We start from the raw sequence: 22640 nt of genomic DNA on the forward strand, positions 1-22640 counted from the left end.
TCCTGAAGTTTAGTACTGGAGGAAAAGCATTGTCTGTGGCCAGGACCAAGGGGACACACCCTAGATAATGTACTAAGAGTAGGAATGGAGTCATATATCTGACAATATCCACTGGGCACAGGTCAGATATTACCTACTGTGGACTGACCACCATGGGGATGGAGTAACTGTTCTGATATTATCCCCTGGGGACAGTCAACCATCAGAATGGAGTAACAAGTCAGATATTATCCTCACGGACAGGGACAGTATTAGGATGGAGTAACAGGTCACATGTTGTCCACTGGGACAGTGAGCATGGGGATGTGGTGACATGTCTGATATTATCCCCTGTGGACAGGCCAGTGTTGGGATGGGGTAAGAGATCAGATATCATCCCCTGTGGGCAGGATTAACATGTGGATGTGACAACATGTTAGATATTATCCACTGGGGATGGAGTAAGTATGGGGTTGGGGTAACAGGTTGAATGGTGTCCCCCAGGGACATGGCCAACAGGGGATATAGTATCATGTCAGATATTGTCCACAGGGGACAGGGCATGGGGTGAAATAACAGATCAGGTGTTCTTCCCTGGGTCTTGGCCAGCATGGGGATGGAGTGACTGGTCAGGTATTATCCCCTGGGGACAGGTTCAACATGGGGATGGAGTAACCTGTAATGCAGGGATTAGACAGTTGTCTAGGAATCCTCTGAACCATCCTAGCAGTGCCCAGGTGGTTATGCCCTTGTCCTGGGAAGGTCTGTGGACAACTTCCAGGGCTGGCATCTCCTGGGTCCAAGATCTCATGGGAAAACAAGGTCCTGAAGGATTTTCCAGGAGAGAAGCAACACTGGCTCCTCATGAAGAAGATGAAATGGTCAACTTTCCAGCAGAAGCTCTGACGGGCTGCACCCTACAGGGGCTGGTGTAGATGAAGAAAGCTTGGAGTCTGTGCACAGTGGGTCTTCAGCCAGGAAGACAATGGAATGACAGCATTTGCTGGGAAACAGGTGGAACTGGGACCATCAAGCTGATGAAGGAGGCCAGACGCAGAAGCCCAGGGCCCATCTTCTCTCCAAATTGAGGAAGCTGGAGAAGAGTGAGAGGAGAGGAGGGTGATGTGGACAGAGAAGGAGATCAGTGGATCCAGGAAGGGCCTGCAGGTGGGCAGAGGGGTGAAAGGAGGAGAGCAGAAGGGAACTCACCATCTATGCTTTGAGCTGATGTGAAGTAGCACAGTGAACTTCACCTTCATGAACATCCATGAACCTCCAACTCAGACATGTGTGACACATAGAAGAAAGACCAGCAGAGCCCAGGAGGGGAGCAGGGAGGGAGAAGGGCAGGAAGGGGAAGGGCTGCCCACAGAAATGGGGGTCCTGATCCAGGTCTGAATCACTATGGGAAACCAACTCCAGTGCTCTGTTTCCCTACAATGCACCCACAGTTATCAATACCACAGGAGAGAGTCAGAGGACACAGCCACAGCTGTGGGGCCAGCAGCCCTGCTCCTGCTTCATGGGCCAGAGGTCATGGTGAGGGCCTGGGCCTCTTCCAAGTGCTGAGAATGACCAGGAAGGAGGATGACCAGGAAGGAGGATGACCCTCAGCAACATCGACAAGTGATGGGGTCCCTGCTGGCTCAGCTTGGGGGACCTGTTACCCTCTGTCCTTCTGATGTATTGACATGGAGGGGGCCATGTGTGCCCTAAGTCTGGCCTCTACTTGAGTGTGGAAGCAGGTAGGTCCTGTTCACTTCCCTGGCAGTTGTTCAAATAGCAACAGCAAATTGGTTCACAAGGATTGATTAGGAGGCAGACTATGGCCACAGAGATAAGGAGAGGACTCTACTCTAACTCTAATGGCCCCTGGGGTCTGGAGTCCCCTAGACTGTGTCCTGATTGCCCTGGTGAGGGCTGCCACAGCAGAGAGCTCTTGGCTGTGCTGGTCATGGTGGTGGCTGTTTTCTGGGCCACAGTCCAGCAGGGCAGCAATGGAGGACATCTGAGTCACCCTCTCAGCAGCTCCAGGTACTGGGGTCATCACACTTCTCCCTGGATGTCCACTAGGTCTCCCCTCTGTCCCTCTCAGGACTGGGGTGGACTACTGAGGAGCAGGGCCACCTGGAGTCTCAGGCAGGACCTGGGCAGTCAGGCTCTTGTCTCAGGTGCCAGGTCTGGGGTGGGCAGACCTTGGTGAGGACAGGGCTTACTGAGTGGGCTGCTGAGAATGTCCCTTGCCACTCACTGGAGCTCAGCTGCTGCATTGACCCAGACTGGTGCCTGTCCCCCTGGAGGAACCTATCCTGATCCTCAGCCCCACACCATTCACTTTTAAACTGCAAAAGTGCCAGAATCCAGTGCTGTGTCTCAGGGACTCTTTGGGAGCCAGGAGGACCATGAGCCTGAGGGTCAACAGGTGTCCAGGGCACCAACCCTGGGCTAGTTCCCTGTTTGCTGTACTGAGAATCCCAAGGGTGAGCCTAATCAGGGAATCCCACTGAAGACCGTCATCTGAGTTGATGGAAAAGATTCACCAGGGTCCTCTGAGCTTCCTAAGACTATCTTCCTGGTGAACACAGAGCAGTCATTTCAGCCTCAATAATGCTGCTGTGCATGTTGTTCATGTGAAAATGCTCCTGTGTCAAAATGTGCAGGGCAGGGATCCCGGGAAATCAGAGTGGGAGAGTGGATACCCTGTCATGGTCCTGAGCTGAGAGGAACTGTTTTCAGGTTATTTCCATTTAGGATGGTGGTGGCCTTGAGTTTGTCCCATGTCACCTTTATGAGGTTCAGGTCCATCCCTCATACTGCTTGCTTCTCCAGTCCTTACTCATGATTGAGGCTGGACTTTCTCAAATGCTTTTTCTGCTTTGGTTGATGCGATGGTGTGACTCTTGTCCTCTATTAATGTGAGGAATCACATGTGGACACTACATTACTGATCTGTGTATCCTGAGCCAACTTCAGAGCCCTGTGGTGAGACCCACTAGATCATGGGCCCCACCTCCTTATATGTCCCAGAATGCACTGGGCCAATATTTTATTAAGGAATCTCTCGTCGATGCTCATCAATACTGGTCTGAACTCTTCTTTCTGGATGTGTCTAGGTCTGGTTTGGTACCAGGGTGTTAATGGCTTTACAGGATGATTTTTTCAGTGTTTTCTCCTTTTCCATTTCATGGAATAATGTGGGGAGGTTGGCCTCATCTCTTCTTCAATGTTCTCTTAGAATCAGCTGAGAATCAATCTGCCTCTGGGCTTTTCTCTCTTTGAAGGATTTAATGGCTCTTCAACTCCATTGCTTGGTATTTTTCCGTCTCACATATTTAGATTCTTGTGCTTCAATTTGTGTAGGTCACACGTGTTTAGAGTTTTCTGTCTCTTCAAGTTTTTCTGGTTCACTGGAGGATATTTCCTGAAAATAGTTTCTAATAATCTTGTGGATTTCAGAAGTGCCTGTACCCATATCACTGTTTTGTCTATTTTTGTTAATTTGAGACTTTTGTTTTTATTTCCTTTAGTTTGTCGTGCGTTTTTCAATCTTTCTGTTTTCTAGGAGCCACCTCTTTATTTCTTGGATCATTTGTGTGGTGCCCATGGTCCTAAAACTCTAGCCACAGAACTCCAGCAGGATAAGGAAATTAAAGGGCTCCATGGGAGAGGAAGAGCTGAACCCGCTGCTTGCTGGTGGGGTGATCCAGCATCTGGAAGAACCAAGGTCTCCATCAGGGCCTTCAGGATCCTCTTCTGGGCCTCTCCGTGTGGGGTTGCTGGGAGCGCAGTGTGGTGCTGGGAGCACAGGCTTCAGCGGGATCCCAGGGCCTGTCTGAGCTCAGTGCAGTGACACTCTGTAGTGACCCCTTGGCCAAGCAGCAGGAGGAGCAGAGAAACCAGAGGAGACACTTGGCTCCCCCAGCTTCGCTGCTCAGAGCCTGGACCCCTCACTCCATCTGCTTCCTCTTTCCCTTGGCTCTGGCAGAGAAGCTGACCCTGTCATCAGCAGGAGATTGTCAGTACCCAAAGGGAGAAAGCTCCCCGCGCCCCGCTGTTGAATATCCGTGTCCCGGGAGGTTTGTGGACGGGATTGTTCGGTGCCTCCCTTTCTGTGCCCAGGAGCTCCCCGCACAGCCCATGCGCTCTCTGCTCGCTGCCTGGCTCGCGGGTCTGCGTTGTCCGGCAGCGGCACCTAGAGGTCGAACTCGGCATTGCACCTAATAGACTGGATAAGCAGGTGTGGCAATAACAACCTGGGTCCCCCACCTAGAGAAGACTTGTGGCTTCTAAGTCAAAATAGATGACGCCTACCGGGTATTCTGCTTACCTGGTCTTCTACTTAGAACTCTTGTAATTAAAGATTTCAGGTCTTAACACTCTGGTCTTTTTAACAGTTGCAGTAGCTGGAAGTTTTTAGTGCAACAGGGTTTATTAGAGGAGAAGTGAGTCACGAAGTAGTCAAGATGAGTAAGAGAAAAGATGGCGCTCCCCATGAGCTAGACAGCCAGTTTACCTTACAGCACCTCCAGATACGGCTCTACGGTGAGGGAGCAGTGCAGTCTGGCCATGTGAACCCCAAGGACAGACTGACTATTGAGGTACACCCTGATGACCCTCCTGGGATTTTTAGAGAGGACCGGTTCCATTGGCCTCAAAATTGACAAAAGGCCCTTTTACAAGACAGCTGATATCTGTCAGATGCTTGTGTCCACAGTTGATGGTGACTGCATCCTCCCGTGAAGAAGCAGTTCCTGCTACTGACCCCAAAGCAAGCAAGAACAATAGATAAGGACAATAAAGAAAAAGTTTGTCTGGGATCCTGGACTTACTCTGCCACTGAAAATGTCAGACAGAGAAGGTTCCAAAAGGCAGCAAAGAAGCAGTATATTCAATCTCCAGGTGTGGGAAAAGGAGTGAAGGGTTGCTGAGCAGAGAAGCTGAAGCTGTCAGTACTCAGGGAAAATGGGTACTGTGTGAAAATCAGGTAAACAGCTGCCTATGACCAGTTTCTTCCTGGGAAGATATTGCTGAACATGAAACCAAAGAGAGGGAAAATCAAGGCCTTGCTGTCTGTCTCCAGGAACATCTGGCCACAGACAGGCCCATGACTCCTTGGAGCCTGATGAGCTTCGTGAGAGAGTCGTGGTCTCAGCAGCAGTGAGGATGCAGATGGGACCCAACATCAAGGTGAAGGAGATGTGAGAATCACGGACACTGAAGAAGACCTGGAGGGACAGCCACAGGACAGGCTGAGAGAATCACATGAACAACACCAAGGACATGAAGGAACCGTCATGGGTTGTGGGAATAGAAACAGCCCGACAACATGAGAGGGAAGCCCAAGAGACCCAGGACAGAGCAGACGACAAGAGGACCTCATCATGGACGTGGAACCTGGCTCCCAAGGACAGGGTCCAGACTGAGTTAGGTGAACTCGAACACAAGGAAGACCGAGAAAAGGAGCAGCTTATTTTTTCCCTAGAATCACTTTTAGAGAAGTCATATGGATCTTGATGCTTAATTTCAGTCCTGAGACTGGAATGTCTTGGTTTCATCATTTGGATAGTTTCATCATTTCCCTCTAATGCCCGAAGTTCTGTTGAATTATCTCAGTAGGTTTTTTTTTTAGAACCAATTTGCTGTGTTTCTTCTATAGGGAGTAGGACTGCACAGACAGATGGTTTGGGACAGTTGTAGAATCAATGAATTGAACAATTTAGCTTTAGTCACAGTTTCATTGTAGGTCTTCGCTCCTGTTTATTTTACAGAAGCTGTTCTTGCTTTTCTCTCTTGCCACCTGAGATCAATAGGAAGAAACTGGTCTGTAGGCAGCTACTTACATATGTTTTTCATACATTGACTATTTTCTTAGCTTCTTAAAGCAATTCCCCATGTGAAAAGATACAAATCATTTTCGTAAAATTGTTCCTAACAGTAAATAAAAACAATTAATTTTCATGTTAGACAAATAATGCTTCAAGATCTGATAAGCATCTTTATCACTGAAGCTGAATACATCATGCACACATAAATAAACCACTTTCCTATACTACTGGAGTAAGCTTGCTAAGAAAAAAATAAGGAAAATCATCACATTCTAAATAACCTTAAAAGTAATTGGAAAAAATTCAACCAAGGACGTGAAATATTTATATATTGGAAGAAATGAACATCACAGGGAGAAACTGAAGACCTTAGATAAGGAAAGACCTTCAATGCTCTTGTACAGTCAGAATGAATATGATCAAATGGCCAAACCAACCCAAATGATACCAGAGTCAATGAGATCTCCAACAAATACCAAAAATATTCTTAAAAGAATAAAAAAGTATTTATATTTGTGTGGAGAAATTTCAAGCACACAATAGCCAGAGCAATCCTAAGCAGAGAGAGCAAACCTGGAGATGACAACATCTGACCTAAATTATATGACGGAGCTGCAGTAACAAAACCAGCATGGCACTGTCACCAAAGCAGAAGACCCATGGGATAGATTAGAAGGTACAGGACAATCCAACCTAAGTGCAGTCATCTGGCACTGGACAAAGCTTCCAAAATCATGTTGAAGAAATGACAGTCTTTTCAAAACATAGAGATGGAAAAACTCAATATAAACATGTAAAATAATATAATAAGTCACTGTCTTTCACCTTAGAAAAAGTCACCTCAATGTTGATCAGAAATTGAAGAATTAGCCTAGACACTCTGCAAGAATCCAATATTGCACAAACACTCCTCTGTACTGACACAGGCACCCACTTCCTCAACCAGGTTACTAAAGTGCAAGAAATAAACTAAGAATCGGTAAGTTGGGCAGTATCACATGAAAAGCTTCAGCATAGCAAAGGAACAGCAAGAGTGTGAGGAGCGAGCTTGGGAATGGGAGACTGTGGTCACCTGATCTGAAGTAGGGCACTGACATGCTGTGTATATAAAGATCCCCAAACACTTAATGACCAGACCCAATAACCCAATGAGTAAATGGGAAAGAACACAACTGACTTCTCAAGACAAGAAACACAAGTGGTCAACAAATACAGGAAAATATACTTAACAATTCTGGCCATTGAGATATGCAAATTGAAACTACATTGAGAATTCATCTCACTCTAATTAGAAGGCAATCATCAAGAACACAAATAATAACAAATGTTGGCAAATGTGGGAAAGAGATGAACAGATGTATTGTTGGTGGGACTTCAAATCAGTGCTGCCATTGTAGGAAGCAGAATGGACACTTCATGAGAGACGAGGAATGGAGCCATGATATGACCCAACTCTCCCCTCCCCAGATTTATCCCAAAGAACAGAAGTCACACACCATAGCTGTAGAGCCACATGAGTGTTTCCACCAGGGCTTCTCACAGCAGCTGTAATACAAAATGTTCCCAGATGCCCACCAACAGATGACGGACAGAGGAACAGGGGTGGGTAGACAGAACAATGTCTCCCTCAGCCAGAAGGAAGAGTGCAAATGCAGCCTTTGCGGGTCAATCGATGGAACTGGAGAATCAAGGTAAGTTTAATAATCCAGATTCAGAGGGGGACATTTCAAGTGTTTATTCCTTGACCATTAGTTATGTCTAATTGAAATGCAACATTATTTATAATTAGGATCCACTAATAAACATGGAAATGCAAATAAAAAAAACAAATTGTTTCATTCACTGACATCACAGACTATTACAGTGAATATGTACATAGAGCTCCCCTGGGAAACTGGGTAATAAGAGGTCCTCAGAAGATGGAAACCAGCCCTCAACCCCCCTTTGCATCTGCTCTTGGGGGTGACCTGAGCTCCCTTTGTGCTGAGCGCCCCCTGCAGGCCCAGGTTTATGTCTGGGCTCACACTGAGGTCCCCTCACTGTGTCTCTAGCACAGTAATATGTGGCCGTGTCCTCGGCTCTCAGACTGCTCATTTGCAGGTACAGTGTGTTCTTGGAGTTGTCTCTGGAGATGGTGAATCGGCCCTTCATAGAATCCGGGTAGTAGGTGTTACCACCACTTGGGTTAATTTCTCCAATCCACTCCAGCCCCTTCCCTGGAGCCTGGCGGACCCAGCTCATCCAGTAGTCACTGAAGGTGAATCCAGAGGCTGCACAGGAGAGTCACAGGGAACCCCCAGGCTGCACCAGGCCTCCCCCAGACTCCACCAGCTGCACCTCACACTGGACACCTGCAAACACAGAGGCAGCCTGGTCAGGACACTGTCACTCATCCATTCTCTCTCTCACTCCTGTCCACTCACACACTCAGGACCTCTGGTTCACCATTCATCACCTTTGAAAACAGCCACCAGGAAAACCAAGCTGAGCACACTCTCCATGGTGAGCAGCTGTGTTCAGTCCTGATCACTAAGTGGGCTGAGCTGGGAGTCCAGGGTGGGCTCTTGTGCAGAGCTGCAGGGTCAGGTGGGCTGGTTTTCATGAGCAGAGGGAGGCCCTATTTGCATGTCCTCCTGCTATATAGCAGCTCTGGGTGGAGGCCAAGGTACAGCAGCGCTGAGAGCAGATGGGAGTGTCACGGGCAGCATGGTGGACAGAAGAGCATTCAGGAGGGGAGAATTTTTTTTTAATTTTGATTTTGTTGTCTTTTATTTTAATTTATTTAATCAAAACAACAGATAATCATATAATGGAGGTGTTAAAGTTAACTCCCTTCATTTAGAAGCATGAGTGCTGGTTGACTGTCCAACATCTGATGTGTGGCAAGAGTGACTGGTTATCTGGTCTTTTGCTCTCAACCTGTACATGACTGCTGCCCTGACCCTCCTCCAGCTTCCAGGTGTACACACTGGTGAGGTCCTCAGAACTGTCCTGCATTGGAAATGTGCCGTGTGTCTTCTCCCCTCTGCTGCCACCTGCTCTCCAGGGAGGCATCCAGCTGAGGGTCTCAGAGGATCCCTGCAGTGGGAAGGCTGTGCCTGCCTGTGAGGGCTTCCTTCAGCTCAGGAGCATCCAGTTGGCACAGAGCCCTCAGGTCCACATGCTGCTGCCATCTGTGGTGGGCACAGGGTGCAAGTGTGAGCAGGGAGAAACCCAGGCTGTGTCCTCACTTTCAGCTGTCATGGGCTGAGTCCACAGGGCCATGAGTAGCCCCATCTTGTGAGGGGCCTGGGAGAAGGACCAGCCAGAAACCCCATGGGCTTGGTGCTGTGTCAAGGTTCAAAATTAATTAATTTTTTTATTCTATTTTCCAATTTATGTTGTATCTATCTATCTATCTGTCTATCAAATCTGTCATCTGTGATCTAGACATCCCATCCTCCTTCTGTGCCCTGAAGACCTGGGGAAAGCATGGACTCTCTTTCTGGATCAAATGTCTTGGATATTCCTAGAATCACAGTCACATGCCCTCAGTACTGCTCTTTGTCATTCTTCCCATGTCCACATGGTCCCAGAATGTAGAGGACACCTGACATCATCTTGCTGGCCACCTAGATTCCCCCAGGGCTCGTAGAACCTTCATGGCACCCTGAGCCCCAGTGGGATCCCAACACCACTCAGGGGTCCAGCCCTGTCTGCCTCTCTTTGCTGCCTGCCTCCTGCCATGTGGTGCTGCAGCCTCAGGAGCCCTGGTCAGGAGCAGCACCTGGGTGTTTGCACCCTGGTCTCCCGAATCTGCTGCAGCACAGCTCTCTCCTTTTGAACCCTCAGCCTCAGGAGCTGCTCAGAGCAGCACAGACTGGACTCAGGTCAGCCACACAGGTGGTGGGATCTGAGGTGGTCATAGTGAGAATCTAAAGAGGTGGACACAGACCTGGGACTGGGTAAATGTTTGGTCTGTACAAGCTTTAATCTGAGAGCTGGAGTAGTCACCAAGGAGCCAACCTGGCAGCACCCATGAAGCTCACTCTTTAGGCATACAGGTGCCAGAGTGCGGAGGTGGGTCATCTCTACCTGCCTTCCAGGGGATGCCTGCTTAGGCCTCAGTTCAGGAAGAGCTTTGTAGGTGTGGCCCCTACAGTCCCCATATTCTATGCTAGTGGAGCCTGGGAGCATGACCTTTAAGGCCTAGCAGTGTTGGTCTGCCAGCTGCAGGGCCAGTGTGGAGTGCAGCAGTTAGGGAGCCCACCCTGTGCAGTGTGACTTGAGGCCAGCAGAGACATGGTGTGGGACAGCCTGAGGCTTGGGGACAGGACCTCTGCCCAGGGTGCACATAAGGTGGGAAGTGGAGTTCATGAGGCCTGTCCTTAACTAAAGTTCCATGAGTGTTGAGGACCTTTTCATGATCACCACGTTGTCCTTTAAAAAAGATTTGAATAATATGCTGTCCACAGGGGAAGAATAAAGTTAGTCAACAAGAATGGCATCCTGTCCCTGCTGGCCCTGTGCAGGGCCGTGGAGCACATGGACCTAGCTGAAATGAGTCAGGCAGAGGGAGACCATCACCACACCATCCCTCATGTGGGTAGGCTACTGCAACAGGTCCTGGAAAGAGAGAGGACAGTGGCCCCTGGAGATGGGAAGGTGATGGGAGGGTGAGAGTGGAGGTGAGGGCCATGTGCAGAGAGGGCCTTGTCCTGGGGCTCTGCAGCTCACAGGACACCTGTGGCCCACAGCCAGGCTGTGCTTCACAGTGACTGGGACAGAGCAGCTGGTGGGCTCCCCACACCCAGGAGGGACAGGTGATGGAGAGCTGGGTGTGCACAGCCTGGGACCGATCATGGCGCCTGGCACCCCTGTGTCAGAGTGCTGTCCTCTGCCTCCTTAGAGCTAGGTTTCCGTGTAAGTGTGAGAATACAGCTGTAATCACCAGCTGTGTGTCTGATGGAGAGAGATGCTGATTCTTATTGATGTTGATGATAAAAAACCATCTCATGAGAAAGACAACAAAATACAACATATCAATTCATATTCAGGTTTTTCAACACATATTCAGCTGTAAATCCCTAAATGTAATTTCCCTAACTATGTACAAATATCATATTCAGAAAAGTGGGCTTAAGCAATTAGACACAGAGTCTGTACAAGGGAGGGGCTTTATATTAAAGGGAAGTGACCCCAGCACCCCCCAGGCCTCAGGAGGGAGCTGAGCAAGGCCTCCAGTGTAAGACCTGGGGTTTCACTGAGGCAAAGGAGACAGTCTAGACCACAGGGGAAAACAGACATTGGGACAATTGTGTCTATGTTTAGATGCAATATCTATTATTATTCACTAAAGTACAAAAAATGTATAATGCTAAATTATCATTCTAGCATTTCTCAGGCCACAGATGCATACAATAAATAAACATCATTGTTTTTATGTTTAATATGAAGAAAAATAGATAATAATTCAAAGAGATGATACCAGGTAGGAATTATAGGCAAGAAGCAACATCTCTGTATAAAATTTGCTAATATATCCTTGAATAAATCAAAATGAACCACACATTTTGCACAATTATACTCACAAATAAAATATTAAAATAAAGAAGATGTTGGAAGTTTATTGACAGAAACATAAGGAGCACAAGGGTTTATAAAACACAGCACTCTAATTTGGCAACTTACAAATGTATAATGCAAAACCAATACTATACCTCTAAAAGCATATACTGAAAATACACAAAAGTTTTCATTTTCTGGGATGAATCTGGATTAACTTAGTATTACTTGGGATATAAAAATGGCCACTGCTCATCCTCACCCAGACTGAAGATGCACTTTTAGGACAGGATGGGTGTTGACCTGAGCAGGGACAGAGCCCAGAGCATTCCTGTCTGTGAACCTGTAGACCAGCCACAGTGGCTGGAAACACAGGCAGGCACCAAGCTTGCCTCCCCCCAGTAGCCAGGTGTCCTGTGGCTTCTCAAGCTCAGGATCACCTCTCAGCACGATGGGGTCAGAGTGGACCTGTGTACAGCATGCCTTCAGGGTCCTAATGCTGTGGCAGAGCTGACCTGCAGTTTCCACAGTCCATGCTGAGCTGATCACTCTCAATCCTGAGTCTTTTCCAAGGGAGCCCCTTTTCCTTTAGCACCTTGCTCATGTCACCCCTGTCCACAGGCCACACACAGCTGCATAAGGGGTGGGCACCTCTGACTCTGGGGCCTGGGTGTGGGTGTGGGTGTCACAGAGCCTCATCCTGAGAGAGAAGCTCACATCCACCAAAGTTCACTGTGAACATACACATTTCTGTGGGTTTTAACAAGGTTTAAGGCTTTCTGTCAGTGTTCCTCAGCTCACTCCATGGGCATTTGGGACAGAGAATTCCATGCTGCCATGTGGTGCTCTGATGGCTGGAGGAGTGGCAGCCTCAGTAACCTCTAACAATGTTTTACTTGAACAATCCTGTTGTTAACATTGCCAAGGTCTCCGAGGTGAAAGTTTGTCCCACTATTTGAGTTTCAGGATGGCATGTATATGATGACCTGATCTCTCACAGGAACACAGTGAGTGGATGGGGAATGGGAAAGATCCATGGGAAGGTGACAGGGTACCCACCTGAGAATGAGAGTATAAAACATGGCAGCAGAGCCACAGTCTGGCTGGGCACAATTCACGAGCCACTTGTCAAGCAGAAACAAACTTTATTTTTAGAACACACACTCCACACCACACGAGCTCTTCAGGAATTCCCGCAGAGCCCATCTGCCACCACCGGCTTCCCACAAGCCTCTCAACCTCCCCACTCCTCCTGCTCTTGAGGTGGATTGGCTGGGTTGCATGGGTGGAGCCAAAAAAGTCCCCCAATGAGCAGCTCTGTGGTCTGAAAGGGTGGGGAAACAGCCCAATGAGCATCACCACAGAGGAGCCAATCAGCTGGCAGCTGGAAGTTTGCTGGGGCCCCTTCGGCTGTGGCTCTCAATATCTCCCCCTCTCTGTTTAAACAACAAACATGTGGCTTAGGGACCATGCCTGACTTACATTGTCCATTACCACATATGGTTCTTACCCTTCATCGGATGAGCTGACCTCAAGGCGTCAACCTCCTGTCTTAGGTAGGTACCATTGCAATTGGATCTTACCCGTCATTGACTACCGGTCCAGCATACAGCCACACCTGTGGATAGGTCTTTGTACCAGCGGGGGGGGGGGGGTGAGGTTCTTTGCCTCACCTCTGTTGGCCCCCAAATTTTAGCTGAACGACCATCACAAGCAGAAGGGAGGAAGATACACCAAGTCAATTGATGACTCCTTTTGGAAAAACTGTACCTCCGGGCTGGGGATGTGGCTCAAGCGGTAGTGCGCTCGCCTCGCATGCGTGTGGCCCGGGTTCGATCCTCAGCACCACATACCAACAAAGATGTTGTGTCCGCCGAGAACTAAAAAATAAATATTAAAAATTCTCTCTCTCTCTCTCTCTCTCTCTCTCTCTCTCTCTCTCTCCCCCCTCTCACTCTCTCTTTAAAAAAAAGAAAAAGAAAAACTGTACCTCCGATGACACTATCAGCAAAAATACCCCAACAATACCACAAGTCGCTGCACCAACAGATAGTTCACAATGCATACATGTAATCCCAAGTTTTGCCTGCTGAGGTTTATTTGCAAGTTCCTTTTATATTCTTCTTCTAACAAAGCAAGCAATTAACACTTTACCCACATTGCCCAAATATCATGCCTCAGTGGGTACACAGAGCTAAATTCAGATCGTTCATGTTCATATGATAAGTACCCTCCCAAAGTTCTTTGTAAACATTATCTAATCCTCTGAGGATGCATTTGTTTCTTTAGAATGTACTGTTCCCAGGACAAGTATGCAGGAAGCTTCTTCCTCCTAGCCAAACCATGCAGAACTTGTGACTTGCGATAAGGGGAAGAGAACTTTTTCTCCTCATAACTGAGGTTTGCCTCAGCTGACCTAAATCACAACCACAGCTCTTGCAACCTGCCAGGCCTGAGGGAGCTAAACTCTGCACACTCGAACCCCAACAGCTAATAACTAATATGATATTCCTATAATATTATCTAAAATTAATATATTAACTGCCCTGTTGACTTTAATACTAATGTGAAATTCATACTCAAGCAACTAAAAGTGGTATGATTTTTACCTTTGGCCTTTAATACTAATATGGTATCTATACTAGAACATCTAAAATTGATCAAATGGCTGTAATACCATTAATGAGTTCTGCTTCTTAACATGTTGAAATATAACATTAGAGAAGCACACCAAAGCAAGCATATAAAACAGGATTTATTTAAAAAGGGGTAACAGACTTCTCCTTAGAGGGAGGAAGGGGCCATAGCTGGTATCCTGGAATCCCAAGAGCCTTTTTTTTTCTTTTTTTAATTTGTTTTAATTAGTTACACATGACAATACAATGATCTTGACATATCATACATTTGAATCAGATGGGGTATAATTTCTCATTTTTCTGAGTGTACAGGTTGCAGAATCCCATTGGTCATGCAGTCAAATATATACATACAGCAATAATAATGTCTATTTTATTCTGCTACCCTTTCTTCCCCCCCTCCCCTCCCATCACTTCTCTCTACCCAATCTAATGTGACACACTTCTTTTTTTTTCTTTTTCCTCACCTTTAATGATGAGGGTCTCCTTCCATCTTCCATGAAATTCCCCTTCTCCCTTCCTTTCCCTCCCACCTCTATCACCAAGAGCCTTTTATATGTCTTAGGCTTCTTTTGTTCTTTTGCTGTCTTCCCTTTATCTCTTTCCTTCTTGCATACATGACTAGGCCCAGGAGATGCTCAGTGGGATGGCCAAAAGGTGAGAAGCAGATGGGCTGGAGGGGCCAAAGTGGAGCATTTGGGCAGGAAGGGGGCCCAGGGTGAATTAACTAGCAACTTTTACAACCCCCTCTATGGAGGGACAATTCCTGGGCAGGTTACCTTAGCAACAAGTTGGAGCAGGGGCAGATTATCTTGATAAGTGTGGAGGAAGGGCTCTGAGGCATTAGCATTTCAATCCCTCTCCAACATACTGGACTAACTGTAATTGGCTTCTGATCTGACTGATCTGACTCAATCTACCTATCTTTACTGACTGCCTGACTAATTTTGTGTTCAGCTGCACTTTGACCTTTGATATGAATATGATAGCCATACTATAGTATTCAAAGCTAATATAATAATTGTACTGTGACATTTATAATTAATATCATTATTATTGATTTAAAACAAATATAATAGGTTTCCTGTGGCACTCCCAGATGGAGGCTCGAGCCCCAGGTCACCACTTCTGGTCACAGCACTGCCCGGCCCTGCCCACAGGACAAGCTGCACTCTGCCACCATGACCACAGGGACCCCAGGACAGAGACTCCCGGCAGCTGGCAAGCAGAGCCATCTGCACCTGCAGGCTACCTGTGTGGGGACCTCCAGTGAGCTCTGTGCTGAGCCCTCTGGAGTCGGGGACTCAAAGTTCTACATCACTCTTAGCATGTGTGTTGTGGGAGGGCAGCATGGAGCCACCTGTGGAGGGACAGTGTGCAGGGGCCTCACACGGATATGCAGGGAGTTCCCATTCCACCAGTACCTCCAGCCTAGGTATGTCCCTGAAGACCCAGAAACAAATGCTGGAATGAAAACTTATGTGTGAATATTCACAGCAGCACCATGCACAAGGGTGAGAAGGGAGAAGTGACACAAGTGTCCACTGAGGAGGAATGGGGGAATAGGACAAGTCCATCCACATGATGGAATATTACTCAGCCCTGAAAAGGACTGCAGCTCTGACACGTGCTGCAAGTGGGACAGACCTTGAGACATGGGGCTCGGTGAGAGAAGCCAACACAGAGGGTCACACAGTGTGGACTCCGTGGGCAGGACCTATCCACAGCAGGCCATCCAGACACAGGCAGTGGGCAGGTGCCAGGGCTGGGCAGGGGACTAGGTCACTGCTGGAATGCGGGTGCCTTTCAGGGGTAAATAGGCTGTTTTGGAAGTAAAGGCACTGAGCGCCCAGTGCTGTGAAGGCACCTGATGTCTGGCTCTATCCCTAGCAGATGGTCTTGTGCACGTCCAGCACAGCTACAGCCCATGCTCAGGATCCTGCTCTCAGTGACCCAGCACCAAGTGAAGGCAGAGAGGCCAACCGCAGAGATACCAGTGTGGCCACATGTTCTGCAGAGTGCAGGTGACCCATGGGGACCTTGGAGAACACACGGGGGCCATTACAAGCTGAAGCTGGGTGACACTGGACATAGCATGGGGCAGTCCTGGGGGGGGCCACATCCCAGGGCAGCAGCTGCAGAGATGACAGTGAGATGGCCACATTTATTGTCAGCTGTTAACAGCGGTCAGGCAAGGAGCGCCCCGCCAGAGCTGAGCCTGGCCCAACCCCAGGGACGGAGGCCTGGTGTGAGCTGCATTGGAAGGTGGGGTTCCTCAGCCAGTGAAGTGGCAGAACGCAAGGCCTCTCACCCCCAGGCCCATGACCTGCAGGAGGAGAGGGTGGAGGTGAGTCCCTGGGCGCGGCTGAGTCTCCTGGCAGTGCCAGCCACGGCAGTGCCAGCCACGCCAGCTTCCTAAATTTCCCGTAAATGTTCTGTGCTCAGAAGGGCACATGGGGCCTCGGGAGGGCCATTTTCCAGGTGGACAGAGGTCCCCATGGATGCTGCCAAGCATGCTCCAGTCCCCAAGGTTAAGATCTGTTACACCTGGCTGAGCAGACATGGCTGGGAGCCAAGCTGACCCTGGCAGGGAGACCCCACTGAACTTGAAGACGTGTCCTGCCTGCAGCTCCAGCAACAGCTGCTCTGGACTCAGGCTGTCCGCTGCAGAGGTCACGCACAAGCCGGGGTAGTCAGCCCCCCCACCCTGGAAGCAGCAGGATGTCACCCTGAACACTGGCATCTCCAGGGTGCACAGCCGCGTCCCTGTGAGTAAAGCTCAGGTATGTCCCTGAAGCCCAGCCACCTGCCTGCTGCAGGAACAAAGGTAGCCTGACTGTGCCCACTCCCCAGTGGGGCCCTGGGCCTACTGGTTCTCCCTGGCACCTGCTGCACTTGATCCCCAACTCTGCCCTGACTCATGGACTGCAGGGGTCAGCAGGGCCACCTGGAGCCCAGGAGCTGGAGAGGCCAGGCTCCTGGAGGGAGCTGGACACCATTGTAAGAGGTGAGTCCTGTCCACATTTGTACCCCAGAACCTGTGAGTGGAACCTGGTGTTGGAACAGGGTCTCTGCAGAGGTCATTAGTGAAGGGTCCTGAGATGGGCTCCTCCTGTGTCAGGTGGCCCTCATGCAATGGCCGTGTTCTCCCAAGAGACAAAAGAGAGGACACAGACCCTGAAGCTGGGTGACACTAGAGCATGGGGCAGTCCTGGGGGCGGGGGGGGGGGACAACATCCCAGGGCAGCAGCTGCAGAGATGAAGTTGAGGTGGCCACATTTATTGTCAGCTGTGAACAGCAGTCAGGCGGGGAGCGCCCCACCAGAGCTGAGGCTGGCCCGAGCCCAAGGACGGAGGCCTGGCTTGAGCTGCATTAGATGGTGGGTTTCCTCAGCCAGCAAAGGAGGAGGAGCCCCATGGAGATGGAGGCAGAGACTGGACTGAGGGGCCACCAGCCCAGGACCACCTGGAGCACAGAAGCTGGGAGATGCAGGAGGAGCTTCCCTGGAGCCTGTGCAGGGAGCTCAGCCTGGGACCCTGGTCTAGCCTCCACCCTCCAGGGTGGGACAGGAAAAGGTTCTGTAGTTTTCAGCCCCAGTGTTCCCTACACTGGCCAAGTGCTGAGGGGCCATCATGGCACTACAGCCATCTGCACAGGTCGCCCTGTAGCTGGACAAGCATGTAGTGCTGCCCTCCCACTCCCAGACCCTGAACACCATAGCACAGAGCACCCCATGGCCCCTACTTGACCGACTGCCCTGTGCATACACCTGTGTCAGGGTCCATGCAGACAACCCTGCCTCCGTCAATGCAGGCCACCCAAAGTGTCCCCGTGGTGTCCATGCACAGCCCATCTGGCATTCCTTGCTCTGGCTCCAGCTGGCACACCAGCCATGGGTTTGCTGCGGCAGGACAAATGCGCATGGCCCCTCACAGCCCAGACCAGGAGGATCATGTTGCATGGCCTCAACCATGGGAGGGAGTTACAGACCTGGTGGTGCATCTGGGACCCCAGGAGGGGACTCGGGAGGATGTCGGGGGACTGGCCACAAAGGCTCCCCCCCAGGGAGGGTGTGGGGGGCTGGCCACGGGAGGCCCCACCCAGGGAGGGCTTGTGGTGCTGGCCACGGAGGCCCCTACTCCAGGGAGGACATGGGGGGCTGGCCACAGAGGACCCCACCTGGGGAGAGTGTGGGTGGCTGGCCATACAGGCTCCTACCCCAGGGAGGGTATGGGGGGGGCTGGCCATGAAGGCTCATACCTCACAGAGGGTGTGGGGGGCTGGCCACTGAGGCCTTCGCCTGGGGAGGGTGTGGGGGACTGCCAGGGAGGCCCTTACCCAGGCCTCCTGTCTGCACGTTGCAGTCATAGGCCTGCACAGAGTAGACCAGGCTGTCCACGTGGTAGAGAATGAGGTGGTCCAGGGACCAGTCCAGCCCGTTGGGATGCCCAGCTGATCCAGCTGTCTGATAATAGAGCGGTCAGCATAGAGTATATACAGGGAGCCCTGCCCTGGCTCCCACACTCCTGGAGCGGACGCCTCTGGAATGGTGCCTGGAAAGAGTGGAAGGTCAGTGGGCAGTGCCCCACCCTGCCCTGTCCACCCCACACAGACCTGCTGTGCAGAGAGCTGTGGTCACCCTCAGTTGGGAGACAGCAGGGAGGATGGCTCTCAGGCAGCATCTGTGAATGAGCCTCTGTGCTGGGCAAAGAGGGGACCCCAGAAATGTTCCACCTGAGAAGAGAACTTCTCAGGCAGAGGTGCAGGGCATTCAGCTGCACGTGAATGGCCTCTGGCCAGCAGCCCTGGCTGCTGCCCCACCCTGGCGGCTTCGACCATCCCAGGGTCCTCTCTGGGCAGGGACCCAGGAAGAATTACATGAAAGCCATGAGCTTTGGAGCAGGAGGAAACCTGTGGGCTGCCCAGCACCTGCATGGCCTCGGGTGCCACTTGCCAGCAGCCTGGGGAGGGCTCCTGAGGTCCCCACAAAGCTGGCACCCGCCATGACAAGAGGCTCTCCAAGTGGCCTGAGCCACCTTTGGCTAACTAGGCCATAGCCAATCCTTTCAGCAGCTCACCTGCCGCAAACCTCCCAGTGGGGTCCACCTTCCCATTGTTGAACATGTTGTGGGGCTTGTCATGGTCCAGCCAGGCCGCCCACTCCTCGTGCCCCGTCTCCCAGTCCAGGAAGCCAAGGCAGGTACCAGAAGCCACCACGTGGATGCCCTCTCTGCACAGAGCCACACAGCCACAGGGTCTCCTGGGAGGACAGAGGACATCATGGTGGCCCAGCTGCTGCTTCTCCAGGAGACAGTGCCACCCCACCCACGGGGCTCCCACCAGGAGGCACCTTCAGGGCACAGAGCACTTCTCAGCACAGAACCAGTCCTGCTGGGCCTGCGTGGACCACCTCTCTGACCCCCCTCCCCATGACAGCCACCACAGGGCCTCCAGATGGGACTGGAGGCTGCCGAGCCTGCCTGCAGGGCCACCAGGACTGCAGAAATGGAGAGCGCTGGCCTCCCCTCATGGCAGTGCCAGTGTGAGAGCCGCAGGTGCCCCTGAGCCCTCAGGTAGGACCGCTGGGCCTGGGGCAGGCCTCCACAGCAGAGTGCCTGAGGCCAGACACAGACTTGGGGCCAGCCCTGATCTGCAAGGGGGACAGTGGCACCTGCCCTTGGGCAGGGTGAGGGTGAGTGGGGGATGCTCCCAGAGTGCTGCTTCTGATCCTCAGAAGGCCCACGGGGGTCGTCAGCCACACAGGTGTGCAAGCCCCACAGACACACAGTACCTCCCAGGTGTGTGAATCCACAGTGGTCGTCAGCCACACAGGTGTGCAAGCCCCACAGACACACAGTACCTCCCAGGTGTGTGAATCCACAGGGGTCGTCAGCCACACAGGTGTTTAAGCCCCACAGACACACAGGTACCTCCCAGGTGTGTGGGCTCACAGGGGTCAGCCATGCAGGTGCGTGAGCCCACAGGTGTCATCAGCCACACAGGTATGCAAGCCCCAGGTACCTCAGGCCCACCATCTGCAGCCCCCAGGCCCACTTCCTTTGTCCCACCCTCTGCAGCCCCCAGGTCCACTTACTCAGGCCCATGGTCTGCACCTCCCCAGACACTGGGTTCCACCAGCACACAGTCCTGGCAGTTATGTCCACATACACCAGCTGCCCGGTCTCCTCTTCCCACATGGGACACTCCCCCATCCTGTGCCTCTCCCTGATGACAGCCTCAATCCTGGGGGACGCCATGGCCTGGGAGGAGGACAGGGCTGTGAGTGCCCTGTTCTCTGTCCCATTCTCCTGGTCATCAGGTGAGGCCTGCTGGACTTTGTGGGCTGGGCGCTCCCGGGTGTGTGACACATTCTGTGGTCTCAAGGACAGCCCTCTTCTGCTCATGAAGCCTCACCCAGGCAGACATGGAGATGCAGAGAGGGACCCAGCCGAGTCCGCGCCCCTCCTGGCTCCTCTTTGCCACCTGGCACTCTGCATGACCGAGAGGTCGACAGAATGTGCAGGTGCCCCGTCACTTGAAGAGGCACCCCCTGGCAAGGTTCCAGGAGTCCCCCTTTCCCTCTGGTGGCACAGTGTGCCCACCTTCCAGGCCCCCCCAGCTACAGCCTGGGAAGCAGGGGCTGCTAAGCTGAGGCACTGTCCAGGTGGGCCCGGCTCAGAGGCTGGGGTGGGGTGCGATCTGCAGGTGGCTGGCTCCGGAGCACACACCCTGGCCTCTCCGCCCAGGAGACCTCTCCCCCAGAAGGGCTCATTTAGCAATGCTCCTGTTAATTGGGTTGCTGTTAGACCCCTGTGCTCGGTGGGACTCAGTTCACAGGGCCCTTCCTGGATGGCACCAGGAGGCCCAGCAGCCCAGGGCTCTCATACTGGGGCGGCTCACGTGCTCCTCAGCCCTAGTCCTGTCCTGCTTGCTCAGCTCTTGGGACTCCACGGCACTCTGGCCTCAGCCAGCTTAAGGCTCCACCAGGTGGGGGCGGCAACTCCCTTCCGCCCTCCCCTCCCCGGTGCCTCCCTCTGTGCTTCACCAAATCAACAGAGCCCTAGACGGTGGCATGTCACCTGCTCTGTCCTGCAGAGCCAAGGTAGCAGTTGCAGGAGTCGCCCGTGCGCTCTGCATTAGAGTGGGAGAAGCAGCAGCCCCTGGGACCTCGCTTCCGTAGAGACACCCCCCACCCCAGGTCTCAGTCAGCGCTCCGCCAGGCATCGCTGAGACTTCTCCTTAGGGCCAACCACAGGGCTCCTCAGCCCTCCTGGTTCTTCCCTCGCACAGGCGCTGCCCTGGGCAGCGGGACACTGTGCTCCTCTCCTACTGCAGAAGAGCGCCCGCTTGCAACTGGGGGTCCACAGGGCTCACCCAGGCAGGCTCACAGGGAGCACAGGCTTGGCCGGGCAGGTGCAGGGGAGGCACGGGGAGCCCTGGGCAGGCGCAGAGGGACACAGGGGAGGCATGAGGAGCCCTGGGAAGGGACACGGGGCGCTGGAGAGGCGCAGAGGGGGCGCTGGGGAGGTACGTGGAGCTCTGAGCATGCACACGGGCGCTGGGCAGGCGCAGAGGGACGCAGGGGAGGCACCAGGGAGCCCTGGACACTCACGCGGGGCGCTGGGCAGGGCTCTACTCACAGGCATCCTATAAAGAACCGACTGCTGACCCCCCCGAACTTCACCTGCTGATTCGACCCAGCCTCGCACACCTGGCAGTGGCACCCAAACGTTCACAGGCACCAGCGCCCCCTCCCCGAGTCTTCTTCCGCCCTCTGAGATGGTCTGGGCGTCACTCCTGCAGGCTCCTCCAGCGGCCTCTGCCCACATGCCACTCCAACGACTGCAGTGGGGGCCAGGGACCCTATGTGTCTCCAGTCACCACCACTTTCTGCCAGCAGGATTGCCAGGGCACTCCGCAAGGAGAGGATTGTCGCGGAAGGTGCTGCTCTCCTGCAGGCCCACACCAAGGGTTTCTCCCGCTGTGGAGGAGGGCTTGGCACAGGCATATCGTCCCCGTCCCCGAAAGTAGAGGTGCTGGCTTTGTGGAGGTGGAGTCCCTGCACCCACGTCTCCATGCCGCTAAGTGAGCCCAGCTCCTCCACACCCCAGGCTCCAGCCCCGGAACCCAAGGACCTCAGGCTCCACCTCAGGCTCCCCATGGGCTAGAACCGGCCTTGTGGGTGAAGGACTCCCTTGGGAACCTCCTCCTCCTGGGTTCCAAGCCAGCGCTCGGCAGCAACCTCACCCCAACCCTGATCCCAGAGCTCCTTAGGGCCCCGGACTGCAGGCGCCTGTCTGGGAGACCTCCAAGGTGGGTGCTGGGGGCTGGTTCCTGCTCCCACAGCCCAGGAGAGGCCACCACCTGGGTGGAGGAGGTCTAAAGGAAAATGGATGGAGAGCTGGACTGGAGCTCGTCCACTCCATGAAAGGTGCTGGGGCTCTTGGGAGCATTGGCTGCAGCCAAGAGGCGCCCCCTCACCCGGAAGGCTCCTGCTCAAGGTGAGGTCAGTGTGTAGCCCTGGCTCTCACCAGATTGGGAGGGGCCCTCTGGTCCTTCTGATTGGCCCTCAAGGTTTGAAGACAGGTCAGGCCCCCCTGATAGGCAGCCTGCAGTTACCCCTGGAGCCGACCCCAGCATGGGTGTGTCCACTTA

General features: G+C 52.3%; 2 pseudogenes across 2 annotated transcripts; one reads left to right on the forward strand and one right to left on the reverse strand.

Annotated features, from left to right (window-relative positions):
• The first annotated feature begins 4442 nt into the window (after positions 1-4442).
• LOC308648326 (transcription initiation factor TFIID subunit 7-like) lies at positions 4443-5493 on the forward strand (annotated as a pseudogene). Its single transcript has 2 exons — positions 4443-4928; positions 4986-5493. The product of its transcript is annotated as a transcription initiation factor TFIID subunit 7-like (transcript).
• A 1976-nt stretch (positions 5494-7469) lies between these two features.
• Positions 7470-21801, reverse strand: LOC308648327 (regucalcin-like; annotated as a pseudogene). The gene is made up of 9 exons: positions 21697-21801; positions 20076-20245; positions 19064-19242; positions 18324-18538; positions 17755-17886; positions 16567-16750; positions 8907-8977; positions 7909-8074; positions 7470-7482 (listed from the first exon to the last, which is right to left on the reverse strand). The product of its transcript is annotated as a regucalcin-like (transcript).
• Positions 21802-22640: the final 839 nt, after the last annotated feature.

Source organism: Spermophilus citellus (genome assembly GCF_964194105.1).
Source record: "Spermophilus citellus genome assembly, chromosome: 4".
NCBI lineage: Eukaryota > Metazoa > Chordata > Mammalia > Rodentia > Sciuridae > Spermophilus > Spermophilus citellus.